We start from the raw sequence: 20793 nt of genomic DNA on the forward strand, positions 1-20793 counted from the left end.
GTAAATTAGTTCAACCATTGTGGAAAGCATTATGGAGGTTCCTCAAAATGCTCAAAATAAACTTACCATTTGACCCAGGAATTCCACTCCTAGGAATTTACCCTAAGAACGCAGCACTCAAGTTTGAAAAAGAGAGATGCAGCCCTATGTTTATCGCAGCACTATTTACAATAGCCAAGAATTGGAAGCAAACTAAGTGTCCATCAATCGATGATTGGATAAAGAAGAAGTGGTACCTATATACAATGGAATATTACTCAGCCATAAGAAGAAAACAAATCCTACGATTTGCAACAACATGGATGGAGCTAGATGGTATTATGCTCAATGAAATAAGCCAAGCAGAGAAAGAGAAATACCAAATGATTTCACTCATCTGTGGAGTATAAGAACAAAGGAAAAACTGAAGGAACAAAACAGCAGCAGAATCACAGAACCCAAGAATGGACTAACAGTTACCAAAGGGAAAGGGACTGGGGAGGATGGGTGGGTAGGGAGGGATAAGGGGGGTGAAGACAAAGGGGGTATTAAGATTAGCATGCATAATGGGGAGGTGGGAGAAAGGGGAGGGCTGTACAACACAGAGAAGACAAATAGTGATTCTACAGCATTTTGCTATGCTGATGAAGAGTGACTGTAAAGGGGTTTATAGGGGGGACCTGGTATAGGGGAGAGCCTAGTAAACATAATATTCTTCATGTAATTGTAGATTAATGATAACAAAAAAATAATAAAGGAAAGGTGGATTACTCGCTGATAGGATAAAACTAACTATAAATCAACGATTAATGCATGCTTTAACTATCCTTAATTTTGATCATTTATGGGTGTCAGTTGATCAGCTATGGAAGTACATTTTTCTGATAATATTCCTTTCTCTTAAGAAAAAAAAAAAAAGCAGTTCCTGTGTGGTGACCTCCAATAAGTTCTTCAGAATGGTATAAAGGGCATATCAAAGTGTGGGCAAAGGTTCTGTTTGTGTTTATACAGAGAATCAAAGCCTAATTTGGCTACCCAGAAAATGAACTAAGATACGATATGAAGAAGAAGTTCCAACATCAGCATACTCTGTAAGAGTCATTCCAGAAGATGATCATCAAAAAACTTCAACAAAGATCGTGGCGCTGTTGCAGTTGTAGCTGCATTCATCCCACTGGTTCCTGGAATTGCCATTGGAATGAAGAAGGAGATATCTAAGCTGGCCTGTGCATACAGTAAAACAGCAAATTTGACTGGATCTATACTGTTGGAACTCAACCAAGAATTAGGAGAAGTGCAAGTTGCAGCACTCCAAAATCTTGAGACTACAGGCTATCTACTGTTAAAAGAACATATGTGATGTGAACAGTTCCCAGGAATGTGTTGTATTAATTTGTCTGATTTTTCTCAAACTATTCAAATTCAGTTAGACAATATCCATCATATCATAGATAAGTTTTCACAAATGCTTAGGGTGCCTAACTGGCTTTCCTGGTTTCACTGGAGATGGCTGGTAATTTAGGTCTGCTTTGGTTATGTAACTGTATTCCTATTATGTTAATGTGTGTGCACAATTTAATTAATAGTTTAAAACCTATACATGGTTAAGTTACTCTACAAGAAGATATGTCAAAGAAATAATCAATCTTCCCATGTTTTCTTCCACCTGCTACTTCTATAGCTTTTCTTCTTCCTTCCTAGTTACAACCCTTAAATAGAATTCGTGCCTCAGATCGAATTTACTGAGTATCATAATTCTTCCAAGTGCTAAAGATACCTCAAGACAAATGCTGGGCATAAAAGCTACAGGGCATAAATCTGCAAAGAATTAAAAAGCTAACCTTTTCGAACAATAAGGCTTCTCTCTCACTTACCAACTTTACATTTCCCTGTATGGCCCCAGAAGATGACTGGTTAGCCAGAGACAGTTAAGTTTCCTCAAGGGAGGGACAACCTAAGACAGGCACAGTCGCAGGGGGGCCATCAGGTGAGAAATTGGGGATCAACAGAGGTGAGGCTTAGAACCTCACCCCCCCTGTTTTGAGAGAAATCTTCTGCATCCGTGGATGTTTTGTTGCCCTTGTCTAGCTTGGATTAATACTTAGTCTATAGGCACACACCTGATCATTTACATTTGCTTTCTTACAGCACTAAACTATGTTTTCCATCTTTATCTTGCATCTACCTACCACTTCAGTATTTTATTAAAAATAAAAATAAAAATAATAATAATAATAATAATAATAATAATAATAATGGAGAAATGTGGGATTCACATATAAATCAAGTATAAAATCAAACGAATATTCATATTTGACCTGATTGTTTATAATTCATAATGCGTGATCAAAACAGAAAGTTTCTGTGATGACTGCCCTTGTACTGTTCACCATGTAAAAACTTATTCACTGTGTAAGAATTTGTTCACCATGTAAGAACTTGTTTGTTATGCTTCAGAAGATCGGAGACTGATGAGAATTAGTCTTGGGGTGGAGTAATGATTGTACATTGAGTCCCCTATACAGAATTTTACTGTTGTTAACAACCATTTGATCAATAAAAATGAGAGATGCCCTCTCAAAAAAAAAAAAAAGAAAGAATAATATACCTAGGAAGAAAACTAACCAAGGAAGTGAAAGACCTATACCCTGAAAACTATAAGACATTCTCAAGAGAAATTAAAGAGGTCAATAATAAATGGAAATTTATCCCATGCCTTTGGGGAGGAAGAATTAATATTGACAAAATGGTCATACTATGTAAAGCAATCTACAGATTCAATGCAATCCCTATCAAAATACCAACAGCATTCTTCAATGAACTGGAACAAATAGTTCTAAAATTCATATGGAACCACAAAATACCCCGAATAGCCAAAGCAATTCCGAGAGGGAAAAAAAAAAGCAGGAGGGATCTCACTTCCCAACTTCAAGCTCTACTACAAAGCCACATTAATCCAGAAAATTTTGTACTGGCACAAGGAAAGAACCACACACCAGTTGAACAGAATAGAGACTCCAGATATTAACCCAAGCATATACGGTCAATTAATGTATGATAAAGGAGTCACGGATATACAATGGGGAAATGACAGCTGCTGCAACAGCTAGTGTTGGCAAAACTGGACAGCTACATGTAAGAGAATGAAACTGGATTATTGTGTAACCAGAAACACAAAAGTAAACTCAAAGTGGATCAAATACCTGAATGTAAGTCATGAAATCATAAAACTCTTAGAAAGAAACATAGCCAAAAATATCTTGGACATAAACATGAGCAACTTCTTCATGAACATATATCGGCAAGGGAAACAAAAGCAAAGTGAACAAGTGGGACTATATCAAACTAAAAACCTTCTGTATGGCAAAATACACCATCAGTAGAATAAAAAGGCATCCTACAGAATGGGAGAATATATTCATAAATGACAGATCTGATAAGGGGTTGACATACAAAATATATACAGAGCTTATGCACTGCAACAAAAAAAAGCAAATAATCCAATTAAAAAATGGGTAGAGGAGCTGAACAGACACTTCTGCAAAGAAGAAATTCAGATGGCCAACAGGCACATGAAAAGATGCTCCACATCATTTGTCATCACAGAAATGCAAATTAAAACCACATTGATATATCACCTCACACCAGTTAGGATGGCCACCATCCAAAAGACAAACAACAAGTGTTGGTGAGGATGTGGAGAAAGTGGAACCCTCCTACACTGCTGGTGGGAATGTAAATTAGTTCAACCATTGTGGAAAGCAGTATGGAGGTTCCTCAAACAACTAAAAATAGAAATACCATTTGACCCAGGAATTCCACTTCTAGGAATTTACCCTAAGAATGCAGGAGCCCAGTTTCAAAAAGACATATGCACCCCTATGTTTATCACAGCACTATTTACAATAACCAAGATATGGAAGCAACCTAAGTATCCCTCAGTTGATGAATGCATAAAGAAGAAGTAGTACATATACACAATGGAATATTATTCAGCCAAAAGAAGAAAACAACCCTACCATTTGCAACAGCATGGATGGAGCTAGAGGGTATTATGCTCAGTGAAATAAGCCAGGTGGAGAAAGACAGGTATCAAATGCTTTCACTCATCTGTGGAGCATAAGAACAAAGAAAAAACTAAAGCAACAAAACAGCAGCAGAATCACAGAACACAAGAATGGACTAACAGTACCAAAGGGAAAGGGACTGGGGATGATGGATGGGAAGGGAGGGATAAAGAGGAATAAGAGGCATTACAATTAGCACACATAATGTAGAGGTGGGGGGGGTATGGGGAGGGCCGTATAACACAGAGAAGACAGTAGTGATTCTATAGCATCTTACTATGTTGATGAACAGTGACTGTAATGGCTTATGTAGTACAGACTTGATAACGGGGTGAGTCTAGTAACCATAATGTTGTTCATGTAATTGTACAATAATGATACCAAAATCAAAAAAGTTCAAAAAAATAGTATAATATTATGTGTTATATGATGCATAGTCAGTTATATCCACTGTCCCAGTAGCGATCCAGGACTCCATCAAAGATCACACACTGCATTTTTGGTTTCTTTTCTCTTTAGTTTTTTTAAACCAATAATACGTTCTTAACTTCTATTGCTTTTCATGGAACTGATATTTTGAAGACTCCAAGCAGTGGTTTTGCTGAAATGCCACTCTGCATAGATTTATCTGACTTTCCCTCATGATTTGATGCAGGTTAGAGAGTTATGGTAAGAGTTCTTAATACACTCTATCAGGGGTGGTTTTCCCCTCATTCATAATATTTTGATCACTTTGCTTAGATAGTCTCTGCAGATATATGCAGTATCCTAAGAGCCTTTCTCTTTTGTAATTAGCAAGTCATCCAAGTCTCATACTTTGTGACTGTATGGAAATTACATTCCTTTCACCCATGATTGTAGCACATGCAATGATTCTTGCCTGAGTCAAAATATTACTATAGTGATTGAAATGTGGTGATTTTTCTATTTATATTATTAATTTTTTTCAAATTTTTAGTTCGCATTCTTCTATCAAGATAGACTTTTCAATTTCTGCATTCCTATTTTTGTTTAGTACCATAATAGACTCATCAAGTTCACCCCTATTATTCATTTTGATCCTCATATTTCCTAAATTTAGTAAATGAGGGGCTATTACGCTATTCTAATTTCCTTTTAACATGTCCCTATCAGATTTTAAGCAATTCATTTCTTCTATACTCACCTTATACTTTCCTTGTCTTAGTCCTATAATTTCTTGTTTCTCCAAAGATCCCGTGTTCTTTTTACTGGGAAATGATATTTAGAAATCAAAGTATGGTCTCCAGATATGCTTATTGAACAAAGGATGTCTTTGCTTCTAGAATCAATAGAATTTTGTTTGTTGTAAACAGTGGTACCTCTAATTCCAATTGAACACAGCAAGAGACTTTCTCTTTTTCCTTCATTCTCCCTCAAGATGTACAAGAAATTGTGTTCAAAAATTATTTGGATCTCTTTGTAGTCTTTTCTGTTATCTCTATCCTTTGTGTTATCTATTTGATTTTAGTTGGGTTTATTTATTTTTATATTCAATTTCAGGCCTTTCCCTAACTACAAATGTAAACATACATATAAATATATAAATATATGTGTGTATACATATATATGTGCATGTGTGTGTATGTGTATTCAAAGGGTGTCTTATTATTCCATCCTGTTCCCACCCACCATGTTCATAAACATCATTGTTTTCTGACCCCTTCCTTTTGTTTTTTTTAAATCATATATAGTATTTGTTTCTTTTCTCCCTACTGCAAATGTAGAATTTTGTATGTGTATTCTTTTGCATCTTTGCATCTTTCTTCACTCTCTTAATAATCACATGTGTTTTTAAAAAGGAATGAGAATTCTTAAAAATTTAAATTAATAATTTGCTAATCTTTTTCCTTTTCAATTGCTTAATTTTATACTTTTTCCTTAATCTCTTGATACTAGTCTAACACCATGTGGATTCTCCCCAAACATGTGTTTATTAAATCAAACTAGGTTTTACTTGGATTGTAACTTCAGCTTAAAACTATATGTGCCTCAGTCTTTGTCAGAGTTAATTTCAACATATTTCAAAAATAATGGGAAGCTCTGTAACATAGAAAATTTTCCAGTGGGATACTATTTTTGCTTCCAGTAAAGAATGCACCTAAAAATCAGTGGGTAAGACTTAAGTCGTAGGCCTACTTCTTCCATTATGAACTTAGAAAAGTGATTTCATTCATTCAACAAATACTGAATGTTTATTATATGTTCAGCATTATCTTTACATCTATAGGTGTATTTTAATTAATGCAATGAATTATTCTTTCAGTTTGAACTTGGATTGGATATAATAACAATGCATTTAGGATTTACACACATATTCATAAGGGAGGTAATTCTATTTCAAGAATCAGAAACACAAGCTCCTTTAAGATCTGCATTTTAATACAAGGGAAACTTTCTGTGGGAGATGGAACAAACAAGACTATGGTGAACTGGTGAATTCACCTTTAAATCTTTTAGAACATTGTACACACAAAATACCTCTACAGGCTGCATTACATTTTTTTTCTTTGCCTCACTTATCTAATGGACTTGGAGGAGCTGAGTTTACCACATTTCCAAGCACCTGAATGGTTTTGTCTTTAATGTAAAAGTCCCTTGAATCTCCAGGACTGATTACTTTTCATATTCTTCTCTTTTACCGGTCTGTCTCTTCCTCTGAGTCAAGCTGTTTGACTCATCTCAGTGCTTTTGCACATGCTACTGTGTCTCCTCAAATGACTGGTGACTCTTGGCTGCTTTTATATTTAAAAGTAACAGTTTTGGCTAGTCAGTGTTTATGTTAGATGGCTACAGCTATCATAATGAAGTACCACAACCTGGGGAGCTTAAACAACAGAAATTTATTGCTTCACAGTTCTGAAGAAAGAAAGCCCAAGTCCAGGGTGTTGGCAGGGCTGGTTTTGAGGCCTCTCCTTGGCTTTGGCTTACAAATGGATGTCTTCATATTCATCTTCCCTCGGTTAGTGTCTGTGTCCAAATTTCCTCTCCTTATAAGGACACAAGTCATAATGGATTTAGGTGCACTCTAATGACCTCTTTTTAACTTAATTACCTCATTTAAAGGCTTATCTCCAAATACAATCGCATTCTGAAGTACTGGGGTGTAGGACTCCAACATAAGGGTTTGGCAGGGACACTGTTCAGTCCATGACAGTTCAAGAGGCTTAATAGAATCCTTACGAGTTTCAAAGCTTAGTGTTGATGGCAAGGCTATGCTCAATGGTATATCAACTCTGCAGCTTTGCAAATCAATGGGCAGAAATGCCCCAATGCTAGGGCTTCCATTATAGTTAGAGTGGACACAAGGAAGGCTTTGTTATAGGGATGGAAAAATTCAGGTTCTTGCAATTCAGATTATTATTCCTGTGTGTAGCTGACTTCTTTATGCTCTTTTTTCTCTTCTCTACCCATAGTGGATGGCTGCAAGTTACCAAGTGCCATTTCTTCTGTTTGAATACAATGCTATGTTAAGACACCTTGCCCCCCACCAGACACACACACAGAAACAGCAAATACCCAATCGCTGTTTTAAGTGGCTGTTCTCTCAGGATTCTCTAGGGAACAAATATCACACCCAGTCATTTTGGTTTTTTTGTCTGTTTTTGGATTTTTTTGTGTTTTTTTAGATAATTATTTTTTATTGAAGGGTAGTTGACACACAGTATTACATTAGTTTCAGGTGCACAACACAGTGATTCAACATTTATATACATGATCATTCTAGGTACCAGCTATCACCATACCAAGTTGTTACAATATTTTGACTATATTCTATAAGCTATACATTACATCCCGGTTACTTATTTATTTTACAATTGGAAGTGTGTACTTTTTTTTTATTGTGAGGGCATCTCTCATATTTATTGATCAAATGGTTGTTAACAACAATAAAATTCTGTACAGGGGAGTCAATGGTCAATGCACAATCATAAATCCACCCTAAGCCTAATCTTCATCAGTCTCCAATCTTCTGAAGCATAACGAACAAGTTCTTACATGGAGAACAAATTCTTACATAGTGAATAAGTTACATGGTGAACAGTACAAGGGCAGTCATCACAGAAACTTTCAGTTTTGCTCATGCATTATGAACTATAAACAATCAGTTCAAATATGAATAATCATTTGATTTTTATACTTGATTTATATGTGGATACCACATTTCTCTCTTTATTATTATTATTTTTAATAAAATGCTGAAGTGGTACATAGATACAAGATAAAGGTAGAAAACATAGTTTAGTGTTGTAAGAGAGCAAATGCAGATGATCAGGTGTGTGCCTGTAGACTATGTGTTAATCCAAGCTAGACAAGAGCAATAAAACATCCACGTATGCAGAAGATTACTCTCAAAACAGGGGGGGTGAGGTTCTAAGCCTCACCTCTGTTGATCCCCAATTTCTCACCTGATGGCCCCCCTGCGACTGTGCCTGTCTTAGGTTGTTCCTCCCTTGAGGAATCTTACCCATCTCTGGCTAACCAGTCATCTTCCGGGGCCATACAGGGAAATGTAAAGTTGGTAAGTGAGAGAGAAGCCTTATTGTTTGAAAAGGTTAGCTTTTTACTTCTTTGCATATTAATGCCCTGTGGCTTCTATGCCCAGCATTTGTCTTGAGGTATCTTTACCACCTGGAAGAATTATGATACTCGGTAAATTTGATATGAGGCATGAATTCTATTTAAGGGTTGTAATTAGGAAGGAAGAAGAAAAGCTATAGAAGTAGCAGGCGGAAGAAAACATGGGAAGATTGATTATTTCCTTGACATATCTTCTTGTAGAGTAACTTCAGCATGTATAGGTTTTAAACTACTAATTAAATTGTGCACACACATTAACATAATAGGAGTATAGTTACATAACCAGAGCATACCTATAATTACCATCCATCTCCAGTGAAACCAAGAAAACCAGTTAGGCACCTTAGGCATTTGTGAAAACTTATCTATGATATGGTGGATATTGTCCAACTGAACTTGAACAGTCTGAGAGAAATCAGACAAATTAAAACAACCCATTCCTGGGAACTGTTCACATCCCATATGTTCTTTTGACAGTAAATAGTCTGTAGTTGTAAGATTTTGGAGCACTACAATTTGCACTTCTCCTTATTCTTGGTTGAGTTCCAACAGTATAGATCCAGTCAAATTTGTTGTTTTACTGTATGCACAGGCCAGCTTAGATATCTCCTTCATTCCCATGGCAAGTCCAGGAACTGGTGGGATGAGTGCATCTACACCTGTAGCAGTGCGTGGATCTTTGTTGGGGTTTTTTGATGATCATCTTCTGGCATGAGTCTTCCAGAGAGTGCTGATGTTGGAAGTTCTTTTTCATATCGTATCTTAGTTCATTTGCGGGGTAGCCAAATTAGGCTTTGATCCTCTGTATAAACACAAACAGGCCCTTTGCCTACACTTTTATATGCCCTTTATACCCTTGTGTAGAACTCGTTGGAGGTCACCACACAGGAACTGCTTTTTTTTTTTTTGGTACCATTAATCTACACTTACATGATGAATATTATGTTTACTAGGCTCTCCCCTATACCAGGTCCCCGCTATAAACCCCTTTGCAATCACTGTCCATCAGGATAGCAAAATATTGTAGAACCACTACTTGCCTTCTCTGTGTTGTACAGCCTTCCCCTTTCTCCAAACCCCCATGCATGCTAATCTTAATACCCCCCTTCTTCTTCCCCCACTATCCCTCCCTACCCACCCATCCTCTCCAGTCCCTTTCCCTTTGGTACCTGTTAGTCCATTCTTGAGTTCTGTGATTCTGCTGATGTTTTGTTCCTTCAGTTTTTCCTCTGTACTTGTAGTCCACAGATGAGTGAAATCATTTGGTATTTCTCTTTCTCCACTTGGCTTTTTTCACTGAGCATAATACCCTCCAGCTCCATCCATGATGCTGCAAATGGTAGGATTTGCCCTTTTCTTATGTCTGAGTAGTATTCCATTGTGTATATGTACCACATCTTCTTTATCCATTCATCTATCGATGGACATTTGGGTTGCTTCCAATTCTTGGCTATTGTAAATAGTGCTGGGATAAACAAAGGGGTGCATTGGTCTTTCTCAAACTTGATTGCTGCCTTCTTAGGGTAAATTCCTAGGAGTGCAATTCCTGGGTCAAATGGTAAGTCTGTTTTGAGCATTTTGATGTACCTCCATACTGCTTTCCACAATGGTTGAACTAATTTACATTCCCACCAGCAGTGTAGGAGGGTTCCCCTTTCTCCACAGCCTCGCCAACACTTGTTGTTGTTTGTCTTTTGGATGGCAGCCATCCTTACTGGTGTGAGGTGATACCTCATTGTAGTTTTAATTTGCATTTCTCTCATAATTAGAGATGTGGAGCATCTTTTCTTGTGTCTGTTGGCCATCTGTATTTCTTTTTTGGAGAACTGTCTGTTCAGTTCCTCTGCCCAATTTTTTAATTGGATTATTTGTTTTTTGTTTGTTGAGGCATGTGAGCTCTTTATATATTCTGGACATCAAGCCTTTATTGGATTTGTCATTTTCAAATATACTCTCCCATACTGTAGGGTTCCTTTTTGTTCTATTGATGGTGTCTTTTGCTGGGCAGAAGCTTTTCAGCTTAAAATAGTCCCACTTCTTCATTTTTGCTGTTGTTTTCCTTGCCCAGGGAGATATATTCAAGAAGAGGTCACTCATGTTTATGTCTAAGAGGTTTTTGCCTATGTTTTCTTCCAAGAGTTTAATGGTTTCATGACTTACATTCAGGTCTTTGATCCATTTTGAGTTTACTTCTGTATATGGGGTTAGACAATGGTCCAGTTTCATTCTCCTACATGTAGCTGTCCAGTATTGCCAGCTCCATCTGTTGAAGAGACTGTCATTTCACCATTGTATGTCCATGGCTCCTTTATCAAATATTAATTGAACATATATGTCTGGATTAATGTCTGGATTCTCTTGTCTGTTCCATTGATCTGTGGCTCTGTTCTTGTGCCAGTATCAAATTATCATGATTACTATGGCCTTATAGTAGAGCTTGAAGTTGGGGAGTGAGATCCCCCCTACTTTATTCTTCTTTCTCAGGATTGCTTTGGATATTCGGGGTCTTTGGTGTTTCCATATGAATTTTTGAATTATTTGTTCCAGTTCATTGAAGAATGTTGCTGATAGTTTCATAGGGATTGCATCAAAATAATGTATTGCTTTGGGCAGAATGGCCCCTTTTGACGATATTAATTCTTCCTAGCCACGAGCATGGGATGAGTTTCCATCTGTTAGTGTCCCCTTTAATTTCTCTTAAGAGTGACTTTTAGTTTTCAGAGTATAAGTCTTTCACTTCTTTGGTTAGGTTTATTCCTAGGTATTTTATTTTTTTTGATGCAGTTGTGAATGGAGTTGTTTTCCTGATTTCTCTTTCTGTTGTTTCATTGTTAGTGTATAGGAAAGCCACAGCTTTCTGTGTGTTGATTTTGTATCCTGCAACATTGCTGTATTCCAATATCAGTTCTAGTAGTTTTGGGGTGGAGTCTTTAGGGTTTTTTATGTACAGTATCATGTCATCTGCAAATAGTGACAGTTTAATTTCTTCTTTATAAATCTGGATTCCTTGTATTTTTTTGTTTTGTCTGATTGCCGTGCCTAGGACCTCCAGTACTATGTTACATAACAGTGGGGAGAGTGGGCATCCCTGTCTAGTTCCTGATCTCAGAGGAAATGCTTTCAGCTTCTCGCTGTTCAATATAATGTTGGCTGTGGGTTTATCATAGATGGCCTTTATTATGTTGAGGTACTTGCCCTCTATTCCCATTTTGCTGAGAGTTTTTATCATGAATGGATGTTAAACTTTGTCAAATGCTTTTTCAGTATCTATGGTGATGATCATGTGGTTTTTGTCTTTTTGTTGATGTGATGGATGAGTTTGATGGACTTTCGAATGTTGTAACATCCTTGCATCCCTGGGATGAATCCTACTTGGTCATGGTGTATGATCCTTTTGATGTATTTTTTGAATTCGGTTTGCTAATATTTTGTTGAGTATTTTTGCATCTACGTTCATCAAGGATATTGGTCTGTAGTTTTCTTTTTTGGTGGGGTCTTTGCCTGGTTCTGGTATTAGGGTGATGTTAGCTTCATAGAATGAGTTTGGGAGTATCCCCTCCTCTATTTTTTGGAAAACTTTAAGGAGAATGGGTACTATGTCTTCCCTGTATGTCTGATAAAATTCCTAGGTAAATCCATCTGGCCCGGGGGTTTTGTTCTTTGGTAGTTTTATGATTACCACTTCAATTTCGTTGCTGGTAATTGGTATGTTTAGATTTTCTGTTTCTTTCTGGGTCAGTCTTGGAAGGTTGTATTTTTCTAGGAAGTTTTCCATTTCTCCTCGGTTTCCCAGCTTTTTAGCATATAGGTTTTCATAGTAGTCTCTAATAATTCTTTGTATTTCTGTAGGGTCCGTTGTGATTTTTCTTTCTCATTTCTGATACTGTTGATTTGTGTTGACTCTCTTTTCCTCTTAATAAGTCTGGCTAGAGGCTTATCTATTTTGTTTATTTTCTCAAAGGACCAGCTCTTGGTTTCATTGATTTTTGCTATTGTTTTATTCTTCTCAATTTTGTTTATTTCTTCTCTGATCTTTACTATGTCCCTCCTTCTGCTCACCTTAGGCCTCATTTGTTCTTCTTTTTCCAATTTCCATAATTGTGACATTAGACTATTCATTTGGGATTATTCTTCCTTTTTTAAATATGCTTGGATTGCTATATACTTTCCTCTTAAGACTGCTTTTGCTGTGTCTCACAGAAGTTGGGGCTTAGTGCTGTTGTTTCATTTGTTTCCATATATTGCTGGATCTCCATTTTGATTTGTTCATTGATCCATTGATTATTTAGGAGCATGTTGTTAAGCCTCCATGTGTTTGTGAGGTTTTTTGCTTTCCTTGTACAGTTTATTTCTAGTTTTATGCCTTTGTGGTCTGAAAAGTTGGTTCGTAGGATTTCAATCTTTTGGAATTTACTGAGGCTCTTTTTGTGGCCTAGTATGTGGTCTATTCTGGAGAATGTTCCATGTGCACTTGAGAAGAATGTGTATCCTGTTGCTTTTGGATGTGGAGGTCTGTAGATGTCTATTAGGTCTATCTGCTCTACTGTGTTGTTCAGTGCTTCCGTGTCCTTACTTATTTTCTGCCCAGTGGATCTATCCTTTGGGGTGAGTGGTGTGTTGAAGTCTCCTAGAATGAATGCATTGCAGTCTATTTCCCCCTTTATTTCTGTTAGTATTTGTTTCACATATGCTGATGCTACTGTGTTGGGTGCATATATATTTAGAATGGTTATATTCTCTTGTTGGACTGAGCCCTTTATCATTATGTAGTGTCCTTCTTTATCTCTTGTTAGTATCTTTGTTTTGAACTCTATTTTGTCTGATGTTAGTACTGCAACCCCTGCTTTCTTCTCGCTGTTGTTTGCCTGAAATATGTTTTTCCATCCCTTGACTTTTAGTCTGTACATGTCTTTGGGTTTGAGGTGAGTCTCTTGTAAGCAGCATATAGATGGGTCTTGCTTTTTTATCCATTCTATTACTCTGTGTCTTTTGATTGGTGCATTAAATCCATTTACATTTACAGTGACTATTGAAAGATATGTACTTATTGCCATTGCAGGCTTTAAAAAAATTCGTGGTTACCAAAGGTTCAAGTTTAGCCTCTTTAGTATCTTACTGCCTAACTTAGCTGGCTTATTGAGCTGTTATATACACTGTCTGGAGATTCTTTTCTTCTCTCCCTTCTTATTCCTCCTCCTCGATTCTTCATATGTTGGGTGTTTTGTTCTGTGCTCTTTCTAGGAGTGCTCCCATCTAGAGCAGTCCCTGTAAGATGTTCTGTAGAGGTGGTTTGTGGGAAGCAAATTCCCTCAGCTTTTGTTTTTCTGGGAATTGTTTAATCCCACCATCATGTTTAAATGACAGTAGTGCTGGATACAGTATCCTTGGTTCAAGGCCCTTCTGTTTCTTTGCATTAAATATATCATGCCATTCTCTTCTGGCCTGTAGGGTTTCTGTTGAGAAGTCTGACTTTAGCCTGATGGGTTTTCCTTTATAGGTGACCTTTTTCTCTCTAGCTGCCTTTAAAACTCTTTCCTTGTCCTTGATATTTGCCATTTTAATTATTATGTATCTTGGTGTTGTCCTCCTTGGATCCTTTCTGTTGGTGGTTCTGTGTATTTCCGTGTTCTGTTTGATTATTTCCTCCCCCAGTTTGGGGAAGTTTACAGCAATTATTTCTTCCAAGATACTTTCCATCCCTTTTCCTCTTTCTTCTTCTTCTGGTACCCCTACAATATGGATATTGTTCCTTTTGGTTTGGTCACATAGTTCTCTTAATATTGTTTCATTCCTGGAGATCCTTTTATCTCTCTCTATGTCAGCTTCTTTGCATTCCTGTTCTCTGGTTTCAATTCCATCAATGGCCACTTGCATCCTATCCATTCTGCTTATAAACCCTTCCAGAGTTTGTTTCATTTCTGTAATCTCCTTTCTGGCATCTGTGATCTTCCTCCAGACTTCATCCCATTTCTCTTGCATATTTCTCTGCATCTCTGTCAGCATGTTTATGATTTTTATTTTGAATTCTTTATCAGGAAGACTGGTTAGGTCTGTCTCCTTCTCTGGTGTTGTCTCTGTGATCTTTGTCAGCCTGTAGTTTTGCCTTTTCATGGTGAAAGGAATAGTTTGCAGAGCTGGGACGAGTGACGGCTGGAAGAACTTCCTTTCTTGTTGGTTTGTGGCCCTCCTCTCCTGGGAGAACAGCGACCTCTAGTGGCTTGTGCTGGGCAGCTGCGCGCAGACAGGGCTTCTGCTTCCTGCCTGGCTGCTATGGAGTTTATCTCCGCTGTTGCTGTGGGCGTGGCCTGGCTCGGGCAGCTACTCCAAAGTGGTGGAGTCGCATTGGAGGGGGAGCTGCTGGGAGGCTATTTATCTCTGTAAGGGTCCTCCCTGCTCCCTGCAGCCCAGGGGTTAGGGTGCCCAGATATCCCCAGATTCCCTACCTCTGGATTAAGTGTCCCGCCCTGCCCCATTAAGACTTCCAAAAAGCATCTGCCTAAATAAAACGACCACAAAAAAAATAAGTAAATAAATAAAATTTTAAAAATTAAAAAAATAAATAAATAATAAAAAATGGCCTCTTGTTTTTCTTTATTCTCTGGCGCCAGCCTCCGGCATCTGCTCACCAGTCTTGCTGCCCTGTTTCCCTAGTATTGGGGTCCCTATCCCTTTATGACTTCCAAAAATCGCTCGCCAAAACAAAACAGAAAAAAAAAAATGGCCGCTCGCTTTTTTTATGTCCTCCAGCACCAGGCCTCTGGTACCCTCTCACCATTCATGCTGCCCTATTTCCCTAGTATCCAGGGCCCCGCATATGCACTGTGTCTGCGCTCTGGTCCAGATGTCCAGGGCTGTATGTTCAACATCCTGGGCTCCATCTCCCTCCTGCTCTGCCTATTCTTCTCCCACTGGGAGCTGGGTGTAGGGGAGCTTGGGTCCCACTGGACCGGGGCTTGTATCTTACCCCCTTCCCTAGGCGCTGGGTTCTCGCAGGTGTGGATGTGGTCTGGATGTTGTCCTGTGTCCTCTGGTCTTTATTCTAGGAAGAGTTGTCTTTGTTATATTTTCATAGATATATGTGGTTTTGGGAGGAGATTTCCGCTGCTCTACTCACACCGCCATCTTGTCTCCACCCTCCCAGTCATTTTGTATACACAAAACAAACAACTAGCTCCACTGTTTTCAAGTCCTTTAAGCAATGAACTTTCTGGTCAGCCCTGGCCTGCTTGCTTCCTCTGCTCACCCATGCTGATTTCAAGCTTGTGCAACCTGTGTGATCTTGCCGAAAAGGTTCTAAAGAGCCTTCTCTATACCATTTCCCTTGTCTGTTTCCCCAGCCCTCTCAGAAACCTGTTATTTTCATTATATTTTGTTCTGTCATTTCAGTATGAGTCAGGAAGACAGGAGAGAGAAATCTGTGTTTTTTCACTTAGTTACCTTGATCCAGAGGTCATGAACACCATTCTAAGTTCTTACCAACTATACATTTAATAATGTATTTTGTAAATTTCCTAGAGATCAACATCAAGCCCTGCCTGAAGTTGACAGAGTATGTTGTCCTTTACAGAGAGTTAGAATAATATTTCTCATACCTTTCCTCTGTGCCATTTTTCTGTAAGATGATAAATGTTAATTCTGAGATGAAATCTGTAACCTCTTTCAATGCCTTGGAATTACTTCAGCTTTTAAAGTTGTTGGATGGTCTCTATTTTCTACCTCCATAGGTTTTGAACCCTGCAGGTTGAAAATGTTTTCTAATGAAAGAGCCTGTCATTGTATCTTATTGGCATAACCCTTGACTCTATCTCAGGCTATCACACAGAATGCAATGTGAAACTTATTTTATAGATAAAGACACCAAGATTCACAGAGAATAAGTGGAGTGAAACCTTGTGGTAAGTGGGAGGAAAAACTGGGCAACTGTTTATGATTTTTAACATCTATAATATTTTGACTGATGATTTTTCGGGAGAGTAAAGTTAAAGAAGGACTCTCTTTGGTATTCACCTCATTTGGTTTTCTATACCTGGCCAAATTGCAGCAGTGACTTTATACAGGCTTCAGTGAAGGATCACATGATATGGAACTCTCAAACAGAGATGAAAAATATGCATAATCTGGAAATGAGGAGTTGGGGCATAGTTGTCACTACTGCATTCTGGGGTCTCCATTAGTGTCTCTTAAATGGTTTAAATAAATAACAATACACAGTTGGTTCCATTGAGGAATATATGTCATAAAGATGGACTGTGATTGTATAAAATGAGCCTGCTTCTAAATCTCATAAACCTCTCAAGTACCCCTGTCCCTAGTAAAGCTAGGGTTGTTCAAAATCTTATTATTTTTATGTTTAAGCCTCACAGTCTTAACAGGAATGCATGTAACTGCAACAACTCAAAGGAACTAAAACACTAATAAGAAACAACAGAATGTCAGGGGGATGTCTAATAAATAGATAATGAATTCAGTCTTTTGAGAAAGAAAAATATTGAAAGATATTAGGAAGTAGCTAAGAGTAGACAGATGCTATTAAATACAATATCATCTGGGAAAAAGTGTCCCTACTAAGAAAAAGAAAAAGGGTTTGCTATTTAAATCATGAAGATTCCACCTAAGGTCTTATAAGAGAAAAGGGAGGAATGGGATAATACTTTACGCAAAGAAGACAATGGGGAGGATGCCAAGTTGCTCCCCAGAAGTCCCAAAAAGCTCAATGTAAGCATATAAATAAGAGGTAGAGGAAATAGAGGTAGATACACAAGGAGGCAAGGAGAGTGTGAGAAGGAGTAGGGTCTGAGATGGGGAAAAGTGACAAGGAAGTTATTAGTGTAATAATACTACATTAATAATAATAATAATAATAAATATTCATTAGAGCCATACAAACAAGTGTGTGAAGAAACTGCAATATGAATAGGAAAAACTCATAATACTAGAACTATGAAAGAAGAATTAAAGGAAAACAAAAAAAAATGGCATTTTCTAGTTTGATTGAATTTTGCAAATTTTCTGGTAACCATGTAACCATGGGTTAGTAGTATATTTAGGAAAGACTATGTAAATATAAAGGATCAGGATAAACTGAGTAAAATTTATGACAACACTCTGAAAAGGCAACTATCTGCAAAATACTCTACTCACCTAAGAGATAGTATACCATTACAATAGCACTGGACCAGGACAGTAGTAAATTTGTTTTCATAAATGTGAAACTACTAACTGTCCCCTTCCATCTAGAACCCCTTGAGTTATAGCTGGATACATAGCTGCCCAGATAAACCAACAATTTCCTTGCCTCCTATGCAGCTACATGCAGCTATGCCACTAAGTTCCAGCCAATAGGATGAAGTAAAAGCAGTGTGTGCAACTTCCAGGCCTTGCGGTTTAAAGTCATTGCTTAACCTCCTCCTAGTGTGAATATTATGTCCCATTGCCATCTCACCACCACCACAAATCACTTATTGAATCCTAATGTCCAGTGTGGTGGTGTTAGGATGTGGGGCTTTTGGGAGGTGAATAAGTCATTAGGGTGAAGCCTTCATTGAATGACCTTAGTGCCCTTATAAAAGAGACCCACAGAGTTCCCTAGTCCTTTCCACCATGTAAGGATACAAGAAATCTATGACCCAGAAGAGGGCCCTCACCCAACCATGCTGATACCCTGATCAGGGACTTTCTGGCCTCCAGAACTATGAGGAATACATTTCTACTGTTTATAAGACACCAGTTCATACTATTTTGTTATAATAGCCCAACTGGACTAAGATACCTCGCTTGTCACTATTACTGAATAGAAGGAGTGATGGGGGCATGATGGTAATATACTGTCTTCGAGCACATGTCGGTCCCTCCCTGCTTCTGACCCACAGATAAGGGAGGAGACACAATGAGATATCGAAGATCCAAAAGGACTGGCCAGGGGACTCGAGGCTTAACAGCGCAAGAGTGGTGCTGAGAGGACACCCTTCGTATTTATTGAGCAAATAAATGTTAACAACAATAGAATTTCTGTGTGGGGGACTTAATACATAATCATTAATTAACTCTAAACTTAATCCTCAGCAGTCTCCAGTCTCCTGGGGCGCGATGTCTCACATGGTATTGAAACAATAGCAAGGGCAATTAGGTCACAGAAACTGTTTTGGTCTTGTTTGTTCTGTTCTTGATCACTTATCAGGAATCAGAGGGAAAATAATCAAGTCATATATGACTATACATTTGATTTCTATACTTGATTTCTTTATTAATCCCACAACATAGATAAGGGTAAAGTCTAAGGAGAAAAGAGACAAGACAGACAGGACTTGGGTCCATCAGCTAATTTAGGAAGTAGAAATACTCTATATTATGCATACAAGAATAAAATAAACTTTTATCTTATACAGTCGCCACTTGTTGGTCTCTTTCAAAACAGTCAAATAATTTGATACAGTAAGCCTAGTGGTATTACCTCTAACCATGTATTTTAACACATAATTTTGCTTCCTTCAGATGGAAATAATGTATTCAGTGATTTAAATATTTAATTATATCAAGATGAAAAGAAATCTGTAGTTCACTATAATCAATGAGGTAGCTTCTGTGTGTGTGTGTGTGTGTGTGTGTGTGCATGTGTGTGTTATTCCTTAAAGAATAAAATAAATGACAACAGTAATGGAAAATTAAAGTGTTAGCACTGGAAAAAAAGATGGAGAGTGAAAATTTGTGTGCAAGGGACTTTCATTCAATTTACATGCAGCATATATTGATCAACTGACAAACTTAGATAAGCAAGAAATGTAACTTTATTTATTTTTTTAACTAAACCTGACATTTGCTGGTGTGCACAGCACAGGTGGAATAGACTTTAAATACTGAAATGCTTCATTATTAGTTCAAGTGCATACCTTTCCACAGTCACTGTCACCCTAGGCCCAGCTCCATAAAGCCCAACCCTCTGAGCAATCCAGCAATTTAAGAGATTACTATCTGCCAGTCACAGCAGGTGGCCTCCAGGCCAACACCTGTTCCTATTGGATGTCACTCATGTTCTATGGTTACTAAATATTTAATATTACCCTTCTCTTCATTTCAACTTCAGTTTAATTATTCATGCACATTCCACTGTATTGCAGAAGGAATGTCAGTTACTTCAAGATTTTCATTCCTTTCCCTGGGGGTTTTACCTAATTTCCAGAAAGCTTCAGTAATACAAAAGCACTGGACAAGGGGATTTGAGGATGAATTTGAAGGCTCTTGTGCTATAGGATTGGAAAAATGTTGTTTGCAATTTTCCACTTTCTCTCTGATTTCACGGGCACTTGGCTTTCAGCTAGTGGAAAACCCAGTCCCTGAAGCATTGGCAGTCTGTCTACCCCGTCTCGTAAAGGTCATCTCTGCTAAGTAACTGCAGTTTAGTCGTTTACAAAACAAATATTAACACCTCTTAAACTTTTGAGTGCCCAGTCCACTCAAGGAGAAAATTAAGAGATCTCTGATGACTTCACACATCATTGGTCACTAAGGTTTTGAACCAAGTTGCAAAACTAACCAGGCCAATTAAGTAAAGGAGCTATAAATAAACTTCCTAGTTCCTAACCTCTTAAGTGCATGGAGGTCCTTCAGAAATGGGTGTGGCTATCAACAGGTAGCTGTGGACACCAAGAGGGGATCAGTGGGCTGGTACTTATCAGATGGGGCTCTACTACCTGAGTAGATGGAGTAACAGGAGCTCCAAATAAGGGGCTTCATGGAACAAAGAATACTTTTTCATTTAGAGAGGTAAGGAGAAGCAATATCCAGTGAAGAAAAAGAAAAAAGAAAAAATATACTTAAAGAAGAATATAGGGTGAAAAATCTAGATAGTTGAAAATTTCATAAAAGATGACTAAAGACAGAAATTTTAAAAGACTAAAAGTAGCCTGGAGTTGAGGGAGCTGAAATATAGCCTCACTAGCTTTAGGAATAGAATATATAAGGAAGTTACTGCCCAGTTATTTCTCATCTCTAATGAAGACAGAAGGAATGGGATTAAATTCAAGCAGCAATGGTCAGGTAGGGCATAAGAAATACTGTCTTCATAATAAGGACCAGACACGATTTTAAATACTTCACTGCCATTGGGGATCCTTCCTGTGATAGTGCAGAAAGCAGACAGGAGGGAGACTGA

This window comes from Manis pentadactyla, chromosome 12, assembly GCF_030020395.1.
Source record: "Manis pentadactyla isolate mManPen7 chromosome 12, mManPen7.hap1, whole genome shotgun sequence".
In the NCBI taxonomy this organism is placed as follows: Eukaryota; Metazoa; Chordata; class Mammalia; order Pholidota; family Manidae; genus Manis; species Manis pentadactyla.